The sequence below is a fragment of the Schistocerca gregaria genome, chromosome 7 (genome assembly GCF_023897955.1).
Source record: "Schistocerca gregaria isolate iqSchGreg1 chromosome 7, iqSchGreg1.2, whole genome shotgun sequence".
In the NCBI taxonomy this organism is placed as follows: domain Eukaryota; kingdom Metazoa; phylum Arthropoda; class Insecta; order Orthoptera; family Acrididae; genus Schistocerca; species Schistocerca gregaria.
The window spans coordinates 6,480,461-6,501,792 of NC_064926.1; the positions used below are offsets into that span (position 1 = coordinate 6,480,461).

At 45.9% G+C, this 21,332-nt stretch overlaps 6 non-coding genes across 6 annotated transcripts; all 6 read left to right on the top strand.

The window, feature by feature from the left end:
* Positions 1-1,823: 1,823 nt before the first annotated feature.
* Trnak-cuu (transfer RNA lysine (anticodon CUU)) lies at positions 1,824-1,896 on the top strand. Its single transcript has one exon. It is a non-coding gene; the product is annotated as a tRNA-Lys (tRNA).
* Positions 1,897-3,334: 1,438 nt separating this feature from the next.
* On the top strand, positions 3,335-3,407 carry Trnam-cau (transfer RNA methionine (anticodon CAU)). Its single transcript has one exon. It is a non-coding gene; the product is annotated as a tRNA-Met (tRNA).
* Positions 3,408-9,551: 6,144 nt separating this feature from the next.
* Trnak-cuu (transfer RNA lysine (anticodon CUU)) lies at positions 9,552-9,624 on the top strand. The gene has a single exon. It is a non-coding gene; the product is annotated as a tRNA-Lys (tRNA).
* A 4,434-nt stretch (positions 9,625-14,058) lies between these two features.
* On the top strand, positions 14,059-14,131 carry Trnak-cuu (transfer RNA lysine (anticodon CUU)). Its single transcript has one exon. It is a non-coding gene; the product is annotated as a tRNA-Lys (tRNA).
* Positions 14,132-18,610: 4,479 nt separating this feature from the next.
* Trnak-cuu (transfer RNA lysine (anticodon CUU)) lies at positions 18,611-18,683 on the top strand. Its single transcript has one exon. It is a non-coding gene; the product is annotated as a tRNA-Lys (tRNA).
* Positions 18,684-20,123: 1,440 nt separating this feature from the next.
* Trnak-cuu (transfer RNA lysine (anticodon CUU)) lies at positions 20,124-20,196 on the top strand. The gene has a single exon. It is a non-coding gene; the product is annotated as a tRNA-Lys (tRNA).
* Positions 20,197-21,332: the final 1,136 nt, after the last annotated feature.

Sequence of the window (21,332 nt, forward strand, 5' to 3'; positions counted from 1 at the left end):
ACAGGAGACAGCGAAGCGTATGATGTCCGCTCTAGGCCATTTTGTCACACGTGGACACATTTTTAAAGTCAAGTACGATACGCTCACTCTGTCCACGACCGATGGAGGCTTAAATTTAACAGATGTTCGTTCCAAGTCACGAGCTTTGTACGTATGCACCACCTACAAACGGTGGAGGTCGTTACCGAACAGTCTAACGGCTCACTTGTTAACCGAAATAGCGCCGGCCTGCCTGCAGCCTCCCGTCTCTGTTCAACATATTCCGCCTGCGCTGACTCACTTTAAGAGCTTTTTCATTGAGTTCAGTTACGTACGGTCAACTCTCCCAGAAAATGAGCTTTCCGTGGTGAAGTTAGTTTATAATAAACTACTGGCAACCAAGAACAGGAACAACATCGAACACAAATACCCCAATCATCGCTGGCCAGTGATATGGAAAAACATACATAGCCGTGATTTACCAACGTCAGTGAAAGCCTCTTGGTACAGGGTCGTGAACCGTAAAATAAGTACCAATTCACGACTTCATGCTCTACATTTGGCTGACTCACCTTTGTGCCTAACGTGCAACTTGCCTGATACTGATGAACATCGTTTTCTGTGCACCACTGTCCAAGCTGTTTGGCCATGCATTCGCCGAAAACTGGCTACGATTATGAGGACTTCCCAGCTTTGTATTAAACCTGAAGATTTCCTGTATCCGGATTCAGTGCCGTACCCGAACACCAAACGGATCTCTGTCAATTGGTTGAAGGGTCATTATGTTCATTATTTACAGACGCAAGAACCCAAGAGTGAGGCGGCGTTCTGTCTTTACCTGGCATTACAGTTTCACATACTTTCACAGACGAGACATTACAGGAAACGATATGCGAATTTTTTAGAAGTCGTTCTTCGATGAAAGAAGTATTTTTTTCTTTCCTTCATTCTACATTGCTTTGTTTTTTTTTTTCTTTTCTTCTTCAAATGTCACAGTGACGTATACTGAACAGTGTTACGACAAGGACTATTTTATTTTCTTCTGTTTTTCTAGCGGACCAGAGTTCCTTTTTCATTTTCTATAAAAAAATTATCTTTGGTTTGGAAATCGGAATAGTTCAGAAGAATAAGTAATTCAGAAATCATGGCAGATGAAGCCGACGCCGACGAAGGCGATTTATGGCGAGCGCAAGGCGGGGCTGAAGGGGAGGAAGGAGGCCCTAAAAAAAAAAAAAAAAAGAAAAAAAAAGTGGTAGAGCACTTCTCTAATAAACCAGGCATCGGACGTTCCATCCACACAGGAGAAAGATGAATTTTCCCCAAAAAAAAAAAAAATGGATAAGGCGTCGGACTTCGGATCTGATGATTACAGGTTCGAATGTTGTCACGCTCGTTTTTTTCCAGTTCTGAAAAAGAAACATACCGTTTTATTGTAGCAATTGTGCAGTACGAAACCGTCTGAATGTTGCTGTTGACCATTTTTTGCTTCGAAATGCTCTTGAGCTTGAAACACACACAACAAGACCGGTGTTAACTAGCGAAATGGTCGGCAGAGTGCCGACACCGCGAGTTTTGACTGGCACTTGCACATCTAAAACAACGTCGGAAAGTAACTCGTTCGGCTTTTGAGTCACATAAAGTATGTGTGTTAATTTTGACGCCACTAGCTCTGCATGCTGTCATGCAATTTCTTTACCTCTCAGAAATGATTATGACATAAAAGTGAAGTACGTGACGAGTGTGACGTTAGGAAAACATTAGGCAGCATGGAGAGATTCTGTATGGGACCACCCAACCCAAACGAGTACTGTGTGACGTGCTATCCGGCAGGTATTCACCGAGGTAGCCGGCTAGCTCAGTCGGTAGAGCGTCAGACTCTTAATCCTAGGGTCGTGGGTTCGAGCCACACGCTGGGCGGAACGGAATTTTGTTCCGCTGCAGATGTAAATTACCGATTTTCTGATTAAGGAGATGTAATGGAAATAGCAACTTTAAACTTTGCATACGTCACTGTCAGTCACAAGGAAACTGTATTTGAATGTGAAGGTGATTTTGTAGACATGTGTGGAAGACATGTTCTGAAATGCAAGTGTTGTTGTTTGGAGAGCACATCGGTTACGTGTCAGATGTGTAGCCAAGCAGTAATGGGTCGCCATAGCTGCAAATATTAGCCAGTAATATGAAGTGTTGTCAGCTGAAGTCTGATGATGCAGCCGACCGTAAGGACGAAGTACCCAAGAGTACCGCTAGGCCGCGCCTCTTTAGCTCAGTGGTAGAGCACTGCTCTAATAAACCAGGCATCGGACGTTCCATCCACACAGGAGAAAGATGAATTTTGGAAATCAGTTGCGCGTCGTGGCCGTATAGCAAACAGTATCTGTGATGACGAACAATTAGCGACAGACGTTTTTTTTAAGAATTACTCTCAGATGTGATTAAGGCGAATGGCGCAGATAAAGCATTTGCCAAAGCGGTACACCATAAAGTGGGACGAGGCAGCCTGAATTACATTTTATAGATGTATTTCTCACATATCTCAGGGCCTCTCGCGGTCGTCGTCGTCGTCGTCGTCGTCGCCGCCGCCGCTTTTGCAGAACTAGCAAATGGCCATCGTAGCAAATGCGGCGAGGGACGCCCTGCCTTCGATTCCGAATGCACAAAGTGTGTGGTCTTGTTTCTCAGTCTATATTTGGTCGGTCTCGTAAGAGGTTGAATGTAACGAATGGGTGGGAAAGAGCAAGGGGCAGCGGCTTTGTAAAACGAAAACACAAATCCTCAGGGGTGTGAGCGTTTCGAGATGAGTCGTATACATGATATAATTGGTCGTCAGTGACCATGTGGCCTAATGGATAAGGCGTCGGACTTCGGATCTGATGATTACATGTTCGAATGTTGTCACGCTCGTTTTTTTCCAGTTCTGAAAAAGAAACATACCGTTTTAATGTAGCAATTGAGCAGTACGAAACCGTCTGAATGTTGCTGTTGACCATTTTTTGCTTGGAAATGCTCTTGAGCTTGAAACACACACAACAAGACCGGTGTTGACTAGCGAAATGGTCGGCAGAGTGCCGACACCGCGAGTTTTGGCTGGCACTTGCACATCTAAAACAACGTCGGAAAGTAACTCGTTCGGCTTTTGAGTCACATAAAGTATGTGTGTTAATTTTGACGCCACTAGCTCTGCATGCTGTCATGCAATTTCTTTCCCTCTCAGAAATGATTATGACATAAAAGTGAAGTACGTGACGAGTGTGACGTTAGGAAAACATTAGGCAGCATGGAGAGATTGTGTATGGGACCACCCAACCCAAACGAGTACTGTGTGACGTGCTATCCGGCAGGTATTCACCGAGGTAGCCGGCTAGCTCAGTCGGTAGAGCGTCAGACTCATAATCCTATGGTCGTGGGTTCGAGCCACACGCTGGGCGGAACGGAATTTTGTTCCGCTGCAGATGTAAATTACCGTTTTTCTGATTAAGGAGATGTAATGGAAATAGCAACTTTAAACTTTGCCTACGTCTCTGTCAGTCACAAGGAAACTGTATTTGAATGTGAAGGTGATTTTGTAGACATGTGTGGAAGACATGTTCTGAAATGCAAGTGTTGTTGTTTGGAGAGCACATCGGTTACGTGTCAGATGTGTAGCCAAGCAGTAATGGGTCGCCATAGCTGCAAATATTAGCCGGTAATATGAAGTGTTGTCAGCTGAAGTCTGATGATGCAGACGACCGTAAGGACGAAGTACCCAAGAGTACCGCTAGGCCGCGCCTCTTTAGCTCAGTGGCAGTCTGCCTGCGGCAGCTGTGGTGAGCGGACCTCCAGGGCCAGCGCGCTGCGGCAGGAAGTGTTTACGTCAGGCGGTGAGTCGCGTGCTTACAGCGTCTGCTTATTAGTATTCGTTCCGTTCTGTAGGATCTGATGTGGAATTATGAATCCGACTAACAGGAAAGATACCTTGAAGTTTACCTTTGATAGGAACTTTTCGAAACCAAATTCGTTTGAAGTTGAAGCATGGTTAGAGGAAACAGCTAAGATTACTTTTGATGACATTGTAGGGATAAATTTCTCTATCGTGACTATTGTTGTTTATGTGAAATTAACGTCCTCTGAACTGTGTGATAGAATTGTGGAGTCCAGTGGAGGTGTACTGAAGTTTAAACATAGCGATGGTACCGTCAGTGACGTCAGCATTACGCATGCTGGACTGGGCATCCGAACGGCACGTATTTTCGAACTCCCGTTTGAAATATCAGCCGCGCAAATAAATTCTGCATTAACACCTTACGGGAGGGTCATTAACAATTTTGCGGAGCGTTGGTCCAATGCCCACAAATTTCCGGTGCTTAACGGCGTCAGGCAGGTTAAGATCGATCTACAGAAGCACATACCTTCATATATTTACGTAGGTGGACATCGCGGAATTGTCATATATTATGGGCAGCCAAAAACGTGTGCCGGCTGTGGTGCGCCCGGCCACGTGCGCTCTGAATGTATACAAAGACGCGTGACGCAGATACCTGTCGGTGAAGCCGCTAGCCCCCCTGTGACGACGGCACTGCCACTGACATACGCTGTCGCGGCTTCTGGTCTTCCACCCGCGACCCCGCCTGTAGATGCCCCTCGTTTGAATGATGTTTTGGCCGATAACGTCAAAGAACCGAGTGCTGACGCGGCACCGCCGCTACCACACTCAGAGATGGAGGTAACGACGGATGACTCCCCAGTGGTTGATGCCACTGGTACTGAGGATGAAGCAGACGCTGTGTTCCCGGCGGATCAACCCCAGAGTCAACAGTCCACTTCGGATGTTGATGATACTGCGAACCCTAACAGGAAGCCTTCCAAAAAGAAGCGGAGACTTGCACATCAAGGAGCCAATCAGCTCGCCCCACAGCTCCGCGACAAAGCGAAACGAATAAGCAGCCAAATGAGTCAGAACACTTCTGAACCCTCTGAAGTTGGTCTCCCTGCGTCTGGTCGAATGGACATTGATCCTGTAGTGTCTCCCCCTGTGAATCCACGACGGGTGGAAGATAGTGATACCTCTAGTAGAGTCGTTTTGCCGGATACCCACGCTCAAGGAAACGCAGGATCGCTATTGTCAGAGGCCACTCTCACTGGGAATTGGGCACAGGAAATGGAAGTATTGGATGCGAGCAATGATGCGGCTGTCATGCGGACCATTGAGACGGAATCTTCGGCACCCCCCACAGAGCAGCATACACCAACCGTACCGGGAACTACAGGAACTCCGACTGACGCGCTTGGCCTCAATTTCGTTAGCCATCCTTCTAAGACTGTTTAATTAATAGTATGTGCCTTCTCCCATGAACGAGCCCCAAGCCTATAAAATTGCCACGTTAAACATCAATAAGATACAGTCGTACTGGCGGCTCCGTAATTTACAAGATTTTGTATACGCAGCGGATATCGATATTCTGTTACTTCAAGAAGTCGCTGCGATTGAACTTGACCGAATAACTGGTTATACTACTCTCTCCAATTCCGGGAGCGGTGCGAATTTAGGGACAGCGATTCTGTTAAAAGAAGGGATTGTAGCGACCGACGCAGAAAAACTGCCTGATCATAGAGGGATCGCTGTCACTTTCCATCGGACACGCATAATCAATGTTTACGCCCCGTCCGGCAGTAGCAATAGGCGTGCTAGGGCTGAGTTCTTCACAAGCGCCATAGTCCCACTTTTTAGGGGAACCTACGATCGTATAATTTTTGCGGGTGACTTCAATTGTGTCTTAAGTCCAAAAGACCAGACGCCTAATTTTAACAAATCTGGAGAACTAGAACGTATCGTCCAAGAAATGAACCTCATTGACACATGGGAGCATACGCACGGAGAGGCACCTGGGTTCACTCATGTCACGAACCACTCTGCAAGCCGGCTAGACAGAATCTATGTATCGGCGTGTATGAAGACTCAAGTCCTCCAATCCGAAGTTTGGCCCACAATTTTTTCCGATCATGCCGCATATATTTGTACTGTTACCATGGTCAAGCAAGGCACATTTCGCGGCAGAGGTTTCTGGAAACTTAACAATGCTCTCCTTAACGATGTTGACTGTCACCGTGTCTTTAACGCAACATGGGAGGCATGTGAACGACGGGTTGCACAGTATGCCTCCGTTACTGAATGGTGGATAACACATGCCAAACCAACTTTATCAAAAATGTTTAAACGCTACGCTCGGGACAAATCCTGGTGGCAACGGCAAACGTCTGAGTTTTATTTTACTTGTCTCAGGGAGCTTTACCAGTCCGATGTGACTGTACCTGAAAATTTTATGCAGATTAAAAAAATTAAGGCAAAATTATTAAAACTTCAGCGGCAGCAGGCAGAAGGCTTTCAAATAAGGTCCAGGCCCCAGAATGTGATAGACGACGAAATGACATCCATGTTTCACGTCATTCGTGAAAATAAGAGGGGGCGGCGGAGATTAATAACTCGTCTTCAGTTGAGTGAAGGCGTTGCGCTCACGCGGCAACAAGACATACGGAACGCACTTCACAATCACCTGGCAGATCTCCTGGCAACGACACATACCGACGATGGAACTCACGATGAATTACTCAATAACTTGCAAAGGACTTTGGGTGCTGCTGAAGTCGAAACTCTCATGCGAGAAATTGATGAAGACGAATTGGATTCTGCGCTATCACGAAGTCCGAAAAATAAATCGCCCGGACCCGACGGTCTCACTGCCGAATTTTATCTTACTTTCTGCTACAAATTAAAGCCCAAGTTGTTGAGTATGTTTAATGAAATTTTACGGCCTGATTTTAATGTTCCTCAGGCTCTCGTGGAAGGCATCGTGGTTTTAATCCCTAAACGCCCAATGTGCAGTTCTGTTGACGATTTTCGGCCGCTTACTTTACTGAACAGTGACTACAAAATTTTAGCACGTATTATTTCTAATAGATTGATAATGTTGATGAATACTGTCATTGGTCAGTACCAGACCAGTGTAGGTGTCGGTAGGACGATCTTCCAAAATTTGTCTCAATACAGGGACGTTATAGCCATTGCAGATGCGTGCAAGATACGGTGTGCGCTAGTTTCCCTTGACTTTTCAAAGGCATTCGACAGAGTACACCATCAGTTTCTCATCCGGACGATGCATGCCATGGGATTTCCACTACGTTTTATCAATCTTATACATGAGCTCCTTCGTAAAGGAGTAACTCGACTCATGGTGAATGGCCAGCTGAGCGCATCAATTAATATTACTAATTCAGTGCGACAGGGATGCCCTATGTCAATGGCCTTGTTTGTCATTGCCATTGAGCCTTTGCTTGTCACCTTGACACAGCGTCTACAAGGATTAACCATCCACGGCATTAAGATTGTTTGTACTGCATATGCGGATGACGTCGGATTTTTGGTCATGGACGAAGGTGAAGTCGAGGAAGCCCTTCAGATCGTTAAAAACTACGAACTTGTTGCGGGTGCGAAGTTGAATGCCAGGAAATCTGGCATTATGAACATAGGACGCGGCATCTCGCTGCACCATCACGGTCAGTTGCAACTAATTTCTAAAATGAAATGCCTTGGTATTGAGTACAGGAGCAACATACAGCACACAATTGCGGTGAACTATAGGAATCTCCTGGCAAGTATGCGTGCTTGCATGCACACCCACTACCTAAGGAGCCTTGATGAACTGCAGAAAGTCACCTTCGCTAATGTCTACCTCACCTCAAAGATTAACTACGTTGCACAAGTACTGCCCATGCCACAGGAGACAGCGAAGCGTATGATGTCCGCTCTAGGCCATTTTGTCACACGTGGACACATTTTTAAAGTCAAGTACGATACGCTCACTCTGTCCACGACCGATGGAGGCTTAAATTTAACAGATGTTCGTTCCAAGTCACGAGCTTTGTACGTATGCACCACCTACAAACGGTGGAGGTCGTTACCGAACAGTCTAACGGCTCACTTGTTAACCGAAATAGCGCCGGCCTGCCTGCAGCCTCCCGTCTCTGTTCAACATATTCCGCCTGCGCTGACTCACTTTAAGAGCTTTTTCATTGAGTTCAGTTACGTACGGTCAACTCTCCCAGAAAATGAGCTTTCCGTGGTGAAGTTAGTTTATAATAAACTACTGGCAACCAAGAACAGGAACAACATCGAACACAAATACCCCAATCATCGCTGGCCAGTGATATGGAAAAACATACATAGCCGTGATTTACCAACGTCAGTGAAAGCCTCTTGGTACAGGGTCGTGAACCGTAAAATAAGTACCAATTCACGACTTCATGCTCTACATTTGGCTGACTCACCTTTGTGCCTAACGTGCAACTTGCCTGATACTGATGAACATCGTTTTCTGTGCACCACTGTCCAAGCTGTTTGGCCATGCATTCGCCGAAAACTGGCTACGATTATGAGGACTTCCCAGCTTTGTATTAAACCTGAAGATTTCCTGTATCCGGATTCAGTGCCGTACCCGAACACCAAACGGATCTCTGTCAATTGGTTGAAGGGTCATTATGTTCATTATTTACAGACGCAAGAACCCAAGAGTGAGGCGGCGTTCTGTCTTTACCTGGCATTACAGTTTCACATACTTTCACAGACGAGACATTACAGGAAACGATATGCGAATTTTTTAGAAGTCGTTCTTCGATGAAAGAAGTATTTTTTTCTTTCCTTCATTCTACATTGCTTTGTTTTTTTTTTCTTTTCTTCTTCAAATGTCACAGTGACGTATACTGAACAGTGTTACGACAAGGACTATTTTATTTTCTTCTGTTTTTCTAGCGGACCAGAGTTCCTTTTTCATTTTCTATAAAAAAATTATCTTTGGTTTGGAAATCGGAATAGTTCAGAAGAATAAGTAATTCAGAAATCATGGCAGATGAAGCCGACGCCGACGAAGGCGATTTATGGCGAGCGCAAGGCGGGGCTGAAGGGGAGGAAGGAGGCCCTAAAAAAAAAAAAAAAAAAAAAAAAAGTGGTAGAGCACTTCTCTAATAAACCAGGCATCGGACGTTCCATCCACACAGGAGAAAGATGAATTTTCCCCCCCAAAAAAAAAAAAATGGATAAGGCGTCGGACTTCGGATCTGATGATTACAGGTTCGAATGTTGTCACGCTCGTTTTTTTCCAGTTCTGAAAAAGAAACATACCGTTTTATTGTAGCAATTGTGCAGTACGAAACCGTCTGAATGTTGCTGTTGACCATTTTTTGCTTCGAAATGCTCTTGAGCTTGAAACACACACAACAAGACCGGTGTTAACTAGCGAAATGGTCGGCAGAGTGCCGACACCGCGAGTTTTGACTGGCACTTGCACATCTAAAACAACGTCGGAAAGTAACTCGTTCGGCTTTTGAGTCACATAAAGTATGTGTGTTAATTTTGACGCCACTAGCTCTGCATGCTGTCATGCAATTTCTTTACCTCTCAGAAATGATTATGACATAAAAGTGAAGTACGTGACGAGTGTGACGTTAGGAAAACATTAGGCAGCATGGAGAGATTCTGTATGGGACCACCCAACCCAAACGAGTACTGTGTGACGTGCTATCCGGCAGGTATTCACCGAGGTAGCCGGCTAGCTCAGTCGGTAGAGCGTCAGACTCTTAATCCTAGGGTCGTGGGTTCGAGCCACACGCTGGGCGGAACGGAATTTTGTTCCGCTGCAGATGTAAATTACCGATTTTCTGATTAAGGAGATGTAATGGAAATAGCAACTTTAAACTTTGCATACGTCACTGTCAGTCACAAGGAAACTGTATTTGAATGTGAAGGTGATTTTGTAGACATGTGTGGAAGACATGTTCTGAAATGCAAGTGTTGTTGTTTGGAGAGCACATCGGTTACGTGTCAGATGTGTAGCCAAGCAGTAATGGGTCGCCATAGCTGCAAATATTAGCCAGTAATATGAAGTGTTGTCAGCTGAAGTCTGATGATGCAGCCGACCGTAAGGACGAAGTACCCAAGAGTACCGCTAGGCCGCGCCTCTTTAGCTCAGTGGTAGAGCACTGCTCTAATAAACCAGGCATCGGACGTTCCATCCACACAGGAGAAAGATGAATTTTGGAAATCAGTTGCGCGTCGTGGCCGTATAGCAAACAGTATCTGTGATGACGAACAATTAGCGACAGACGTTTTTTTTAAGAATTACTCTCAGATGTGATTAAGGCGAATGGCGCAGATAAAGCATTTGCCAAAGCGGTACACCATAAAGTGGGACGAGGCAGCCTGAATTACATTTTATAGATGTATTTCTCACATATCTCAGGGCCTCTCGCGGTCGTCGTCGTCGTCGTCGTCGTCGCCGCCGCTGCTTCTGCAGAAGTAGCAAATGGCCATCGTAGCAAATGCGGCGAGGGACGCCCTGCCTTCGATTCCGAATGCACAAAGTGTGTGGTCTTGTTTCTCAGTCTATATTTGGTCGGTTTCGTAAGAGGTTGAATGTAACGAATGGGTGGGAAAGAGCAAGGGGCAGCGGCTTTGTAAAACGAAAACACAAGTCCTCAGGGGTGTGAGCGTTTCGAGATGAGTCGTATACATGATATAGTTGGTCGTCAGTGACCATGTGGCCTAATGGATGAGGCGTCGGACATCGGATCTGATGATTACAGGTTCGAATGTTGTCACGCTCGTTTTTATCCAGTTCTGAAAAAGAAACATACCGTTTTAATGTAGCAATTGTGCAGTACGAAACCGTCTGAATGTTGCTGTTGACCATTTTTTGCTTGGAAATGCTCTTGAGCTTGAAAAACACACAACAAGACCGGTGTTAACTAGCGAAATGGTCGGCAGAGTGCCGACACCGCGAGTTTTGACTGGCACTTGCACATCTAAAACAACGTCGGAAAGTAACTCGTTCGGCTTTTGAGTCACATAAAGTATGTGTGTTAATTTTGACGCCACTAGCTCTGCATGCTGTCATGCAATTTCTTTACCTCTCAGAAATGATTATGACATAAAAGTGAAGTACGTGACGAGTGTGACGTTAGGAAAACATTAGGCAGCATGGAGAGATTCTGTATGGGACCACCCAACCCAAACGAGTACTGTGTGACGTGCTATCCGGCAGGTATTCACCGAGGTAGCCGGCTAGCTCAGTCGGTAGAGCGTCAGAATCTTAATCCTAGGGTCGTGGGTTCGAGCCACACGCTGGGCGGAACGGAATTTTGTTCCGCTGCAGATGTAAATTACCGTTTTTGTGATTAAGGAGATGTAATGGAAATAGCAACTTTAAACTTTGCCTACGTCTCTGTCAGTCACAAGGAAACTGTATTTGAATGTGAAGGTGATTTTGTAGACATGTGTGGAAGACATGTTCTGAAATGCAAGTGTTGTTGTTTGGAGAGCACATCGGTTACGTGTCAGATGTGTAGCCAAGCAGTAATGGGTCGCCATAGCTGCAAATATTAGCCGGTAATATGAAGTGTTGTCAGCTGAAGTCTGATGATGCAGACGACCGTAAGGACGAAGTAACCAAGAGTACCGCTAGGCCACGCCTCTTTAGCTCATTGGTAGAGCACTGCTCTAATAAACCAGGCATTGGAAGTTCCATCCTCACAGGAGAAAGATGAATTTTGGAAATCAGTTGCGCGTCGTGGCCGTATAGCAAACAGTATCTGTGATGACGAACAATTAGCGACAGGCGTTTTTTTAAGAATTACTCTCAGATGTGATTAAGGCGAATGGCGCAGATAAAGCATTTGCCAAAGCGGTACAGCATAAAGTGGGACGAGGCAGTCTGAATTACATTTTATAGATGTATTTCTCACATATCTCAGAGCCTCTCGCTGTCGTCGTCGTCGTCGTCGCCGCCGCTTCTGCAGAAGTAGCAAATGGCCATCGTAGCAAATGCGGCGAGGGACGCCCTGCCTTCGATTCCGTATGCACAAAGTGTGTGGTCTTGTTTCTCAGTCTATATTTGGTCGGTCTCGTAAGAGGTTGAATGTAACGAATGGGTGGGAAAGAGCAAGGGGCAGCGGCTGTGTAAAACGAAAACACAAATTCTCAGGGGTGTGAGCGTTTCGAGATGAGTAGTATACATGATATAGTTGGTCGTCAGTGACCATGTGGCCTAATGGATAACGCGTCGGACTTCGGATCTGATGATTACAGGTTCGAATGTTGTCACGCTTGTTTTTTTCCAGTTCTGAAAAAGAAACATACCGTTTTAATGTAGCAATTGAGCAGTACGAAACCGTCTGAATGTTGCTGTTGACCATTTTTTGCTTGGAAATGCTCTTGAGCTTGACACACACACAACAAGACCGGTGTTAACTAGCGAAATGGTCGGCAGAGTGCCGACACCGCGAGTTTTGACTGGCACTTGCACATCTAAAACAACGTCGGAAAGTAACTCGTTCGGCTTTTGAGTCACATAAAGTATGTGTGTTAATTTTGACGCCACTAGCTCTGCATGCTGTCATGCAATTTCTTTACCTCTCAGAAATGATTATGACATAAAAGTGAAGTACGTGACGAGTGTGACGTTAGGAAAACATTAGGCAGCATGGAGAGATTCTGTATGGGACCACCCAACCCAAACGAGTACTGTGTGACGTGCTATCCGGCAGGTATTCACCGAGGTAGCCGGCTAGCTCAGTCGGTAGAGCGTCAGACTCTTAATCCTAGGGTCGTGGTTTCGAGCCACACGCTGGTCGGAGCGGAATTTTGTTCCGCTGTAGATGTAAATTACCGTTTTTCTGATTAAGGAGATGTAATGGAAATAGCAACTTTAAACTTTGCCTACGTCTCTGTCAGTCACAAGGAAACTGTATTTGAATGTGAAGGTGATTTTGTAGACATGTGTGGAAGACATGTTCTGAAATGCAAGTGTTGTTGTTTGGAGAGCACATCGGTTACGTGTCAGATGTGTAGCCAAGCAGTAATGGGTCGCCATAGCTGCAAATATTAGCCGGTAATATGAAGTGTTGTCAGCTGAAGTCTGATGATGCAGACGACCGTAAGGACGAAGTACCCAAGAGTACTGCTAGGCCGCGCCTCTTTATGTCAGTGGTAGAGCACTGCTTTAATAAACCAGGCATTGGGCGTTCCATCCACACAGGAGAAAGATGAATTTTGGAAATCAGTTGCGCATCGTGGCCGTATAGCAAACAGTATCTGTGATGACGAACAATTAGCGACAGGCGTTTTTTTTAAGAATTACTCTCAGATGTGATTAAGGCGAATGGCGCAGATAAAGCATTTTCCAAAGCGGTACAGCATAAAGTGGGCGAGGCAGTCTGAATTACATTTTATAGATGTATTTCTCACATATCGTCGTCGTCGTCGTCGTCGTCGTCGCCGCCGCCGCTTCTGCAGAACTAGCAAATGGCCATCGTAGCAAATGCGGCGAGGGACGCCCTGCCTTCGATACCCAATGCACAAAGTGTGTGGTCTTGTTTCTCAGTCTATATTTGGTCGGTCTCGTAAGAGGTTGAATGTATCGAATGGGTGGGAAAGAGCAAGGGGCAGCGGCTGTGTAAAACGAAAACACAAATCCTCAGGGGTGTGAGCGTTTCGAGATGAGTCGTATACGTGATATAGTTGGTCGTCAGTGACCATGTGGCCTAATGGATAAGGCGTCGGACTTCGGATCTGATGATTACAGGTTCGAATGTTGTCACGCTCGTTTTTTTCCAGTTCTGAAAAAGAAACATACCGTTTTAATGTAGCAATTGAGCAGTACGAAACCGTCTGAATGTTGCTGTTGACCTTTTTTTGCTTGGAGATGCTCTTGAGCTTGAAACACACACAACAAGACCGGTGTTAACTAGCGAAATGGTCGGCAGAGTGCCGACACCGCGAGTTTTGACTGGCACTTGCACATCTAAAACAACGTCGGAAAGTAACTCGTACGGCTTTTGAGTCACATAAAGTATGTGTGTTAATTTTGACGCCACTAGCTCTGCATGCTGTCATGCAATTTCTTTACCTCTCAGAAATGATTATGACATAAAAGTGAAGTACGTGACGAGTGTGACGTTAGGAAAACATTAGGCAGCATGGGGAGATTCTGTATGGGACCACCCAACCCAAACGAGTACTGTGTGACGTGCTATCCTGCAGGTATTCACCGAGGTAGCCGGCTAGCTCAGTCGGTAGAGCGTCAGACTCTTAATCCTAGGGTCGTGGGTTCGAGCCACACGCTGGGCGGAACGGAATTTTGTTCTGCTGCAGATGTAAATTACCGTTTTTCTGATTAAGGAGATGTAATGGAAGTAGCAACTTTAAACTTTGCCTACGTCTCTGTCAGTCACAAGGAAACTGTATTTGAATGTGAAGGTGATTTTGTAGACATGTGTGGAAGACATGTTCTGAAATGCAAGTGTTGTTGTTTGGAGAGCACATCGGTTACGTGTCAGATATGTAGCCAAGCAGTAATGGGTCGCCATAGCTGCAAATATTAGCCGGTAATATGAAGTGTTGTCAGCTGAAGTCTGATGATGCAGACGACCGTAAGGACGAAGTACCCAAGAGTACCGCTAGGCCGCGCCTCTTTAGCTCAGTGCTAGAGCACTGCTCTAATAAACCAGGCATCGGACGTTCCATCCACACAGGAGAAAGATGAATTTTGGAAATCAGTTGCGCGTCGTGGCCGTATAGCAAACAGTATCTGTGATGACGAACAATTAGCGACAGGCGTTTTTTTTAAGAATTACTCTCAGATGTGATTAAGGCCAATGGCGCAGATAAAGCATTTGCCAAAGCGGTACAGCATAAAGTGGGACGAGGCAATGTGAATTACATTTTATAGATGTATTGCTCACATATCTCAGAGCCTCTTGCGGTCGTCGTCGTCGTCGTCGTCGTCGTCGTCGTCGTCGTCGTCGTCGTCGTCGCCGCCGCCGCTTCTGCAGAACTAGCAAATGGCCATCGTAGCAAATGCGGCGAGGGACGCCCTGCCTTCGATTCCGAATGCACAAAGTGTGTGGACTTGTTTCTCAGTCTATATTTGGTCGGTCTCGTAAGAGGTTGAATGTATCGAATGGGTGGGAAAGAGCAAGGGGCAGCGGCTGTGTAAAACGAAAACACAAATCCTCAGGGGTGTGAGCGTTTCGAGATGAGTCGTATACATGATATAGTTGGTCGTCAGTGACCATGTGGCCTAATGGATAAGGCGTCGGACTTCGGATCTGATGATTACAGGTTCGAATGTTGTCACGCTCGTTTTTTTCCAGTTCTGAAAAAGAAACATACCGTTTTAATGTAGCAATTGAGCAGTACGAAACCGTCTGAATGTTGCTGTTGACCATTTTTTGCTTGGAAATGCTCTTGAGATTGAAACACACACAACAAGACCGGTGTTAACTAGCGAAATGGTCGGCAGAGTGCCGACACCGCGAGTTTTGACTGGCACTTGCACATCTAAAACAACGTCGGAAAGTAACTCGTTCGGCTTTTGAGTCACATAAAGTATGTGTGTTAATTTTGACGCCACTAGCTCTGCATGCTGTCATGCAATTTCTTTACCTCTCAGAAATGATTATGACATAAAAGTGAAGTACGTGACGAGTGTGACGTTAGGAAAACATTAGGCAGCATGGAGAGATTCTGTATGGGACCACCCAACCCAAACGAGTACTGTGTGACGTGCTATCCGGCAGGTATTCACAGAGGTAGCCGGCTAGCTCAGTCGGTAGAGCGTCAGTTTCTTAATCCTAGGGTCGTGGGTTCGAGCCACACGCTGGGCGGAACGGAATTTTGTTCCGCTGCAGATGTAAATTACCGTTTTTCTGATTAAGGAGATGTAATGGAAATAGCAACTTTAAACTTTGCCTACGTCTCTGTTAGTCACAAGGAAACTGTATTTGAATGTGAAGGTGATTTTGTAGACATGTGTGGAAGACATGTTCTGAAATGCAAGTGTTGTTGTTTGGAGAGCACATCGGTTACGTGTCAGATGTGTAGCCAAGCAGTAATGGGTCGCCATAGCTGCAAATATTAGCCGGTATTATGAAGTGTTGTCAGCTGAAGTCTGATGATGCAGACGACCGTAAGGACGAAGTACCCAAGAGTTTCGCTAGGCCACGCCTCTTTAGCTCAGTGGTAGAGCACTGCTCTAATAAACCAGTCATCGGACGTTCCATCCACACAGGAAAAAGATGAATTTTGGAAATCAGTTGCGCGTCGTGACCGTATAGCAAACAGTATCTGTGATGACGAACAATTAGCGACAGGCGTTTTTTTTAAGAATTACTCTCAGATGTGATTAATGCGAATGGCGCACATAAAGCATTTGCCAAAGCGGTACAGCATAAAGTGGGATGAGGCAGTCTGAATTACATTTTATAGATGTATTTCTCACATATCTCGCGGTCCTCGTCGTCGTCGTCGTCGTCGTCGCCGCCGCCGCTTCTGCAGAACTAGCAAATGGCCATCGTAGCAAATGCGGCGAGGGACGCCCTGCCTTCGATTCCGAATGCACAAAGTGTGTGGTCTTGTTTCTCAGTCTATATTTGGTCGGTCTCGTAAGAGGTTGAATGTATCGAATGGGTGGGAAAGAGCAAGGGGCAGCGGCTGTGTAAAACGAAAACACAAATCCTCAGGGGTGTGAGCGTTTCGAGATGAGTCGTATACATGATATAGTTGGTCGTCAGTGACCATGTGGCCTAATGGATAAGGCGTCGGACTTCGGATCTGATGATTACAGGTTCAAATGTTGTCGCGCTCGTTTTTTTCCAGTTCTGAAAAAGAAACATACCGCTTTAATGTAGCAATTGAGCAGTACGAAACCGTCTGAATGTTGCTGTTGACCATTTTTTGCTTCGAAATGCTCTTGAGCTTGAAACACACACAACAAGACCGGTGTTAACTAGCGAAATGGTCGGCAGAGTGCCGACACCGCGAGTTTTGACTGGCACTTGCACATCTAAAACAACGTCGGAAAGTAACTCGTTCGGCTTTTGAGTCACATAAAGTATGTGTGTTAATTTTGACGCCACTAGCTCTGCATGCTGTCATGCAATTTCTTTACCTCTCAGAAATGATTATGACATAAAAGTGAAGTACGTGACGAGTGTGACGTTAGGGAAACATTAGGCAGCATGGAGAGATTCTGTATGGGACCACCCAACCCAAACGAGTACTGTGTGACGTGCTATCCGGCAGGTATTCACCGAGGTAGCCGGCTAGCTCAGTCGGTAGAGCGTTACACTCTCAGTCCTAGGGTCGTGTGTTCGAGCCACACGCTGGGCGGAACGGAATTTTGTTCCGCTGCAGATGTAAATTACCGTTTTTCTGATTAAGGAGATGTAATGGAAATAGCAACTTTAAACTTTGCCTACGTCTCTGTCAGTCACAAGGAAACTGTATTTGAATGTGAAGGTGATTTTGTAGACATGTGTGGCAGACATGTTCTGAAATGCAAGTGTTGTTGTTTGGAGAGCACATCGGTTACGTGTCAGATGTGTAGCCAAGCAGTAATGGGTCGCCATAGCTGCAAATATTAGCCGGTAATATGAAGTGTTGTCAGCTGAAGTCTGATGATGCAGACGACCGTAAGGACGAAGTACCCAAGAGTACGGCTAGGCCGCGCCTCTTTAGCTCAGTGGTAGAGCACTGCTCTAATAAACCAGGCATCGGACGTTCCATCCACACAGGAGAAAGATGAATTTTGGAAATCAGTTGCGCGTCGTGGCCGTATAGCAAACAGTATCTGTGATGACGAACAATTAGCGACAGGCGTTTTTTTAAGAATTACTCTCAGATGTGATTAAGGCGAATGGCGCAGATAAAGCATTTGCCAAAGCGGTACAACATAAAGTGGGACGAGGCAGTCTGAATTACATTTTATAGATGTATTTCTCACGTATCTCAGAGGCTCTCGCGGTCGCCGTCGTCGTCGTCGTCGCCGCTGCCGCCGCTTCTGCAGAACTAGCAAACGGCCATCGTAGCAAATGCGGCGAGGGACGCCCTGCCTTCGATTCCGAATGCACAAAGTGTGTGGTCTTGTTTCTCAGTCTATATTTGGTCAGTCTCGTAAGAGGTTGAATGTATCGAATGGGTGGGAAAGAGCAAGGGGCAGCGGCTGTGTAAAACGAAAACACAAATCCTCAGGGGTGTGAGCGTTTCGAGATGAGTCGTATACATGATATAGTTAGTCGTCAGTGACCATGTGGCCTAATGGATAAGGCGTCGGATTTCGGATCTGATGATTACAGGTTCAAATGTTGTCACGCTCGTTTTTTTCCAGTTCTGAAAAAGAAACATACCGTTTTATTGTAGCAATTGTGCAGTACGAAACCGTCTGAATGTTGCTGTTGACCATTTTTTGCTTCGAAATGCTCTTGAGCTTGAAACACACACAACAAGACCGGTGTTAACTAGCGAAATGGTCGGCAGAGTGCCGACACCGCGAGTTTTGACTGGCACTTGCACATCTAAAACAACGTCGGAAAGTAACTCGTTCGGCTTTTGAGTCACATAAAGTATGTGTGTTAATTTTGACGCCACTAGCTCTGCATGCTGTCATGCAATTTCTTTACCTCTCAGAAATGATTATGACATAAAAGTGAAGTACGTGACGAGTGTGACGTTAGGAAAACATTAGGCAGCATGGAGAGATTCTGTATGGGACCACCCAACCCAAACGAGTACTGTGTGACGTGCTATCCGGCAGGTATTCACCGAGGTAGCCGGCTAGCTCAGTCGGTAGAGCGTCAGACTCTTAATCCTAGGGTCGTGGGTTCGAGCCACACGCTGGGCGGAACGGAATTTTGTTCCGCTGCAGATGTAAATTACCGTTTTTCTGATTAAGGAGATGTAATGGAAATAGCAACTTTAAACTTTGCCTACGTCTCTGTCAGTCACAAGGAAACTGTATTTGAATGTGAAGGTGATTTTGTAGACATGTGTGGCAGACATGTTCTGAAATGCAAGTGTTGTTGTTTGGAGAGCACATCGGTTACGTGTCAGATGTGTAGCCAAGCAGTAATGGGTCGCCATAGCTGCAAATATTAGCCGGTAATATGAAGTGTTGTCAGCTGAAGTCTGATGATGCAGACGACCGTAAGGACGAAGTACCCAAGAGTACCGCTAGGCCGCGCCTCTTTAGCTCAGTGGTAGAGCACTGCTCTAATAAACCAGGCATCGGACGTTCCATCCACACAGGAGAAAGATGAATTTTGGAAATCAGTTGCGCGTGGTGGCCGTATAGCAAACAGTATCTGTGATGACGAACAATTAGCGACAGGCGTTTTTTTAAGAATTACTCTCAGATGTGATTAAGGCGAATGGCGCAGATAAAGCATTTGCCAAAGCGGTACAACATAAAGTGGGACGAGGCAGTCTGAATTACATTTTATAGATGTATTTCTCACGTATCTCAGAGGCTCTCGCGGTCGTCGTCGTCGTCGTCGTCGTCGCCGCTGCCGCCGCTTCTGCAGAACTAGCAAATGGCCATCGTAGCAAATGCGGCGAGGGACGCCCTGCCTTCGATTCCGAATGCACAAAGTGTGTGGTCTTGTTTCTCAGTCTATATTTGGTCGGTCTCGTAAGAGGTTGAATGTAACGAATGGGTGGGAAAGAGCAAGGGGCAGCGGCTTTGTAAAACGAAAACACAAATCCTCAGGGGTGTGAGCGTTTCGAGATGAGTCGTATACATGATATAATTGGTCGTCAGTGACCATGTGGCCTAGTGGATAAGGCGTCGGATTTCGGATCTGATGATTACAGGTTCAAATGTTGTCACGCTCGTTTTTTTCCAGTTCTGAAAAAGAAACATACCGTTTTATTGTAGCAATTGTGCAGTACGAAACCGTCTGAATGTTGCTGTTGACCATTTTTTGCTTCGAAATGCTCTTGAGCTTGAAACACACACAACAAGACCGGTGTTAACTAGCGAAATGGTCGGCAGAGTGCCGACACCGCGAGTTTTGACTGGCACTTGCACATCTAAAACAACGTCGGAAAGTAACTCGTTCGGCTTTTGAGTCACATAAAGTATGTGTGTTAATTTTGACGCCACTAGCTCTGCATGCTGTCATGCAATTTCTTTACCTCTCAGAAATGATTATGACATAAAAGTGAAGTACGTGACGAGTGTGACGTTAGGAAAACATTAGGCAGCATGGAGAGATTATGTATGGGACCACCCAACCCAAACGAGTACTGTGTGACGTGCTATCCGGCAGGTATTCACCGAGGTAGCCGGCTAGCTCAGTCGGTAGAGCGTCAGACTCTTAATCCTAGGGTCGTGGGTTCGAGCCACACGCTGGGCGGAACGGAATTTTGTTCCGCTGCAGATGTAAATTACCGATTTTCTGATTAAGGAGATGTAATGGAAATAGCAACTTTAAACTTTGCCTACGTCACTGTCAGTCACAAGGAAACTGTATTTGAATGTGAAGGTGATTTTGTAGACATGTGTGGAAGACATGTTCTGAAATGCAAGTGTTGTTGTTTGGAGAGCACATCGGTTACGTGTCAGATGTGTAGCCAAGCAGTAATGGGTCGCCATATCTACAAATATTAGCCAGTAATATGAAGTGTTGTCAGCTGAAGTCTGATGATGCAGCCGACCGTAAGGACGAAGTACCCAAGAGTACCGCTAGGCCGCGCCTCTTTAGCTCAGTGGTAGAGCACTGCTCTAATAAACCAGGCATCGGACGTTCCATCCACACAGGAGAAAGATGAATTTTGGAAATCAGTTGCGCGTCGTGGCCGTATAGCAAACAGTATCTGTGATGACGAACAATTAGCGACAGGCGTTTTTTTTAAGAATTACTCTAAGATGTGATTAAGGCGAATGGCGCAGATAAAGCATTTGCCAAAGCGGTACAGCATAAAGTGGGACGAGGCAGTCTGAATTACATTTTATAGATGTATTTCTCACATATCTCAGAGCCTCTCGCGGTCGTCGTCGCCGCCGCCGCCGCTTCTGCAGAACTAGCAAATGGCCATCGTAGCAAATGCGGCGAGGGACGCCCTGCCTTCGATTCCGAATGCACAAAGTGTGTGGTCTTGTTTCTCAGTCTATATTTGGTCGGTCTCGTAAGAGGTTGAATGTAACGAATGGGTGCGAAAGAGCAAGGGGCAGCGGCTGTGTAAAACGAAAACACAAATCCTCAGGGGTGTGAGCGTTTCGAGATGAGTCGTATACAAGATATAGTTGGTCGTCAGTGACCATGTGGCCTAATGGATAAGGCGTCGGACTTCGGATCTGATGATTACAGGTTCGAATGTTGTCACGCTCGTTTTTTTCCAGTTCTGAAAAAGAAACATACCGTTTTAATGTAGCAATTGAGCAGTACGAAACCGTCTGAATGTTGCTGTTGACCATTTTTTGCTTCGAAATGCTCTTGAGCTTGAAACACACACAACAAGACCGGTGTTAACTAGCGAAATGGTCGGCAGA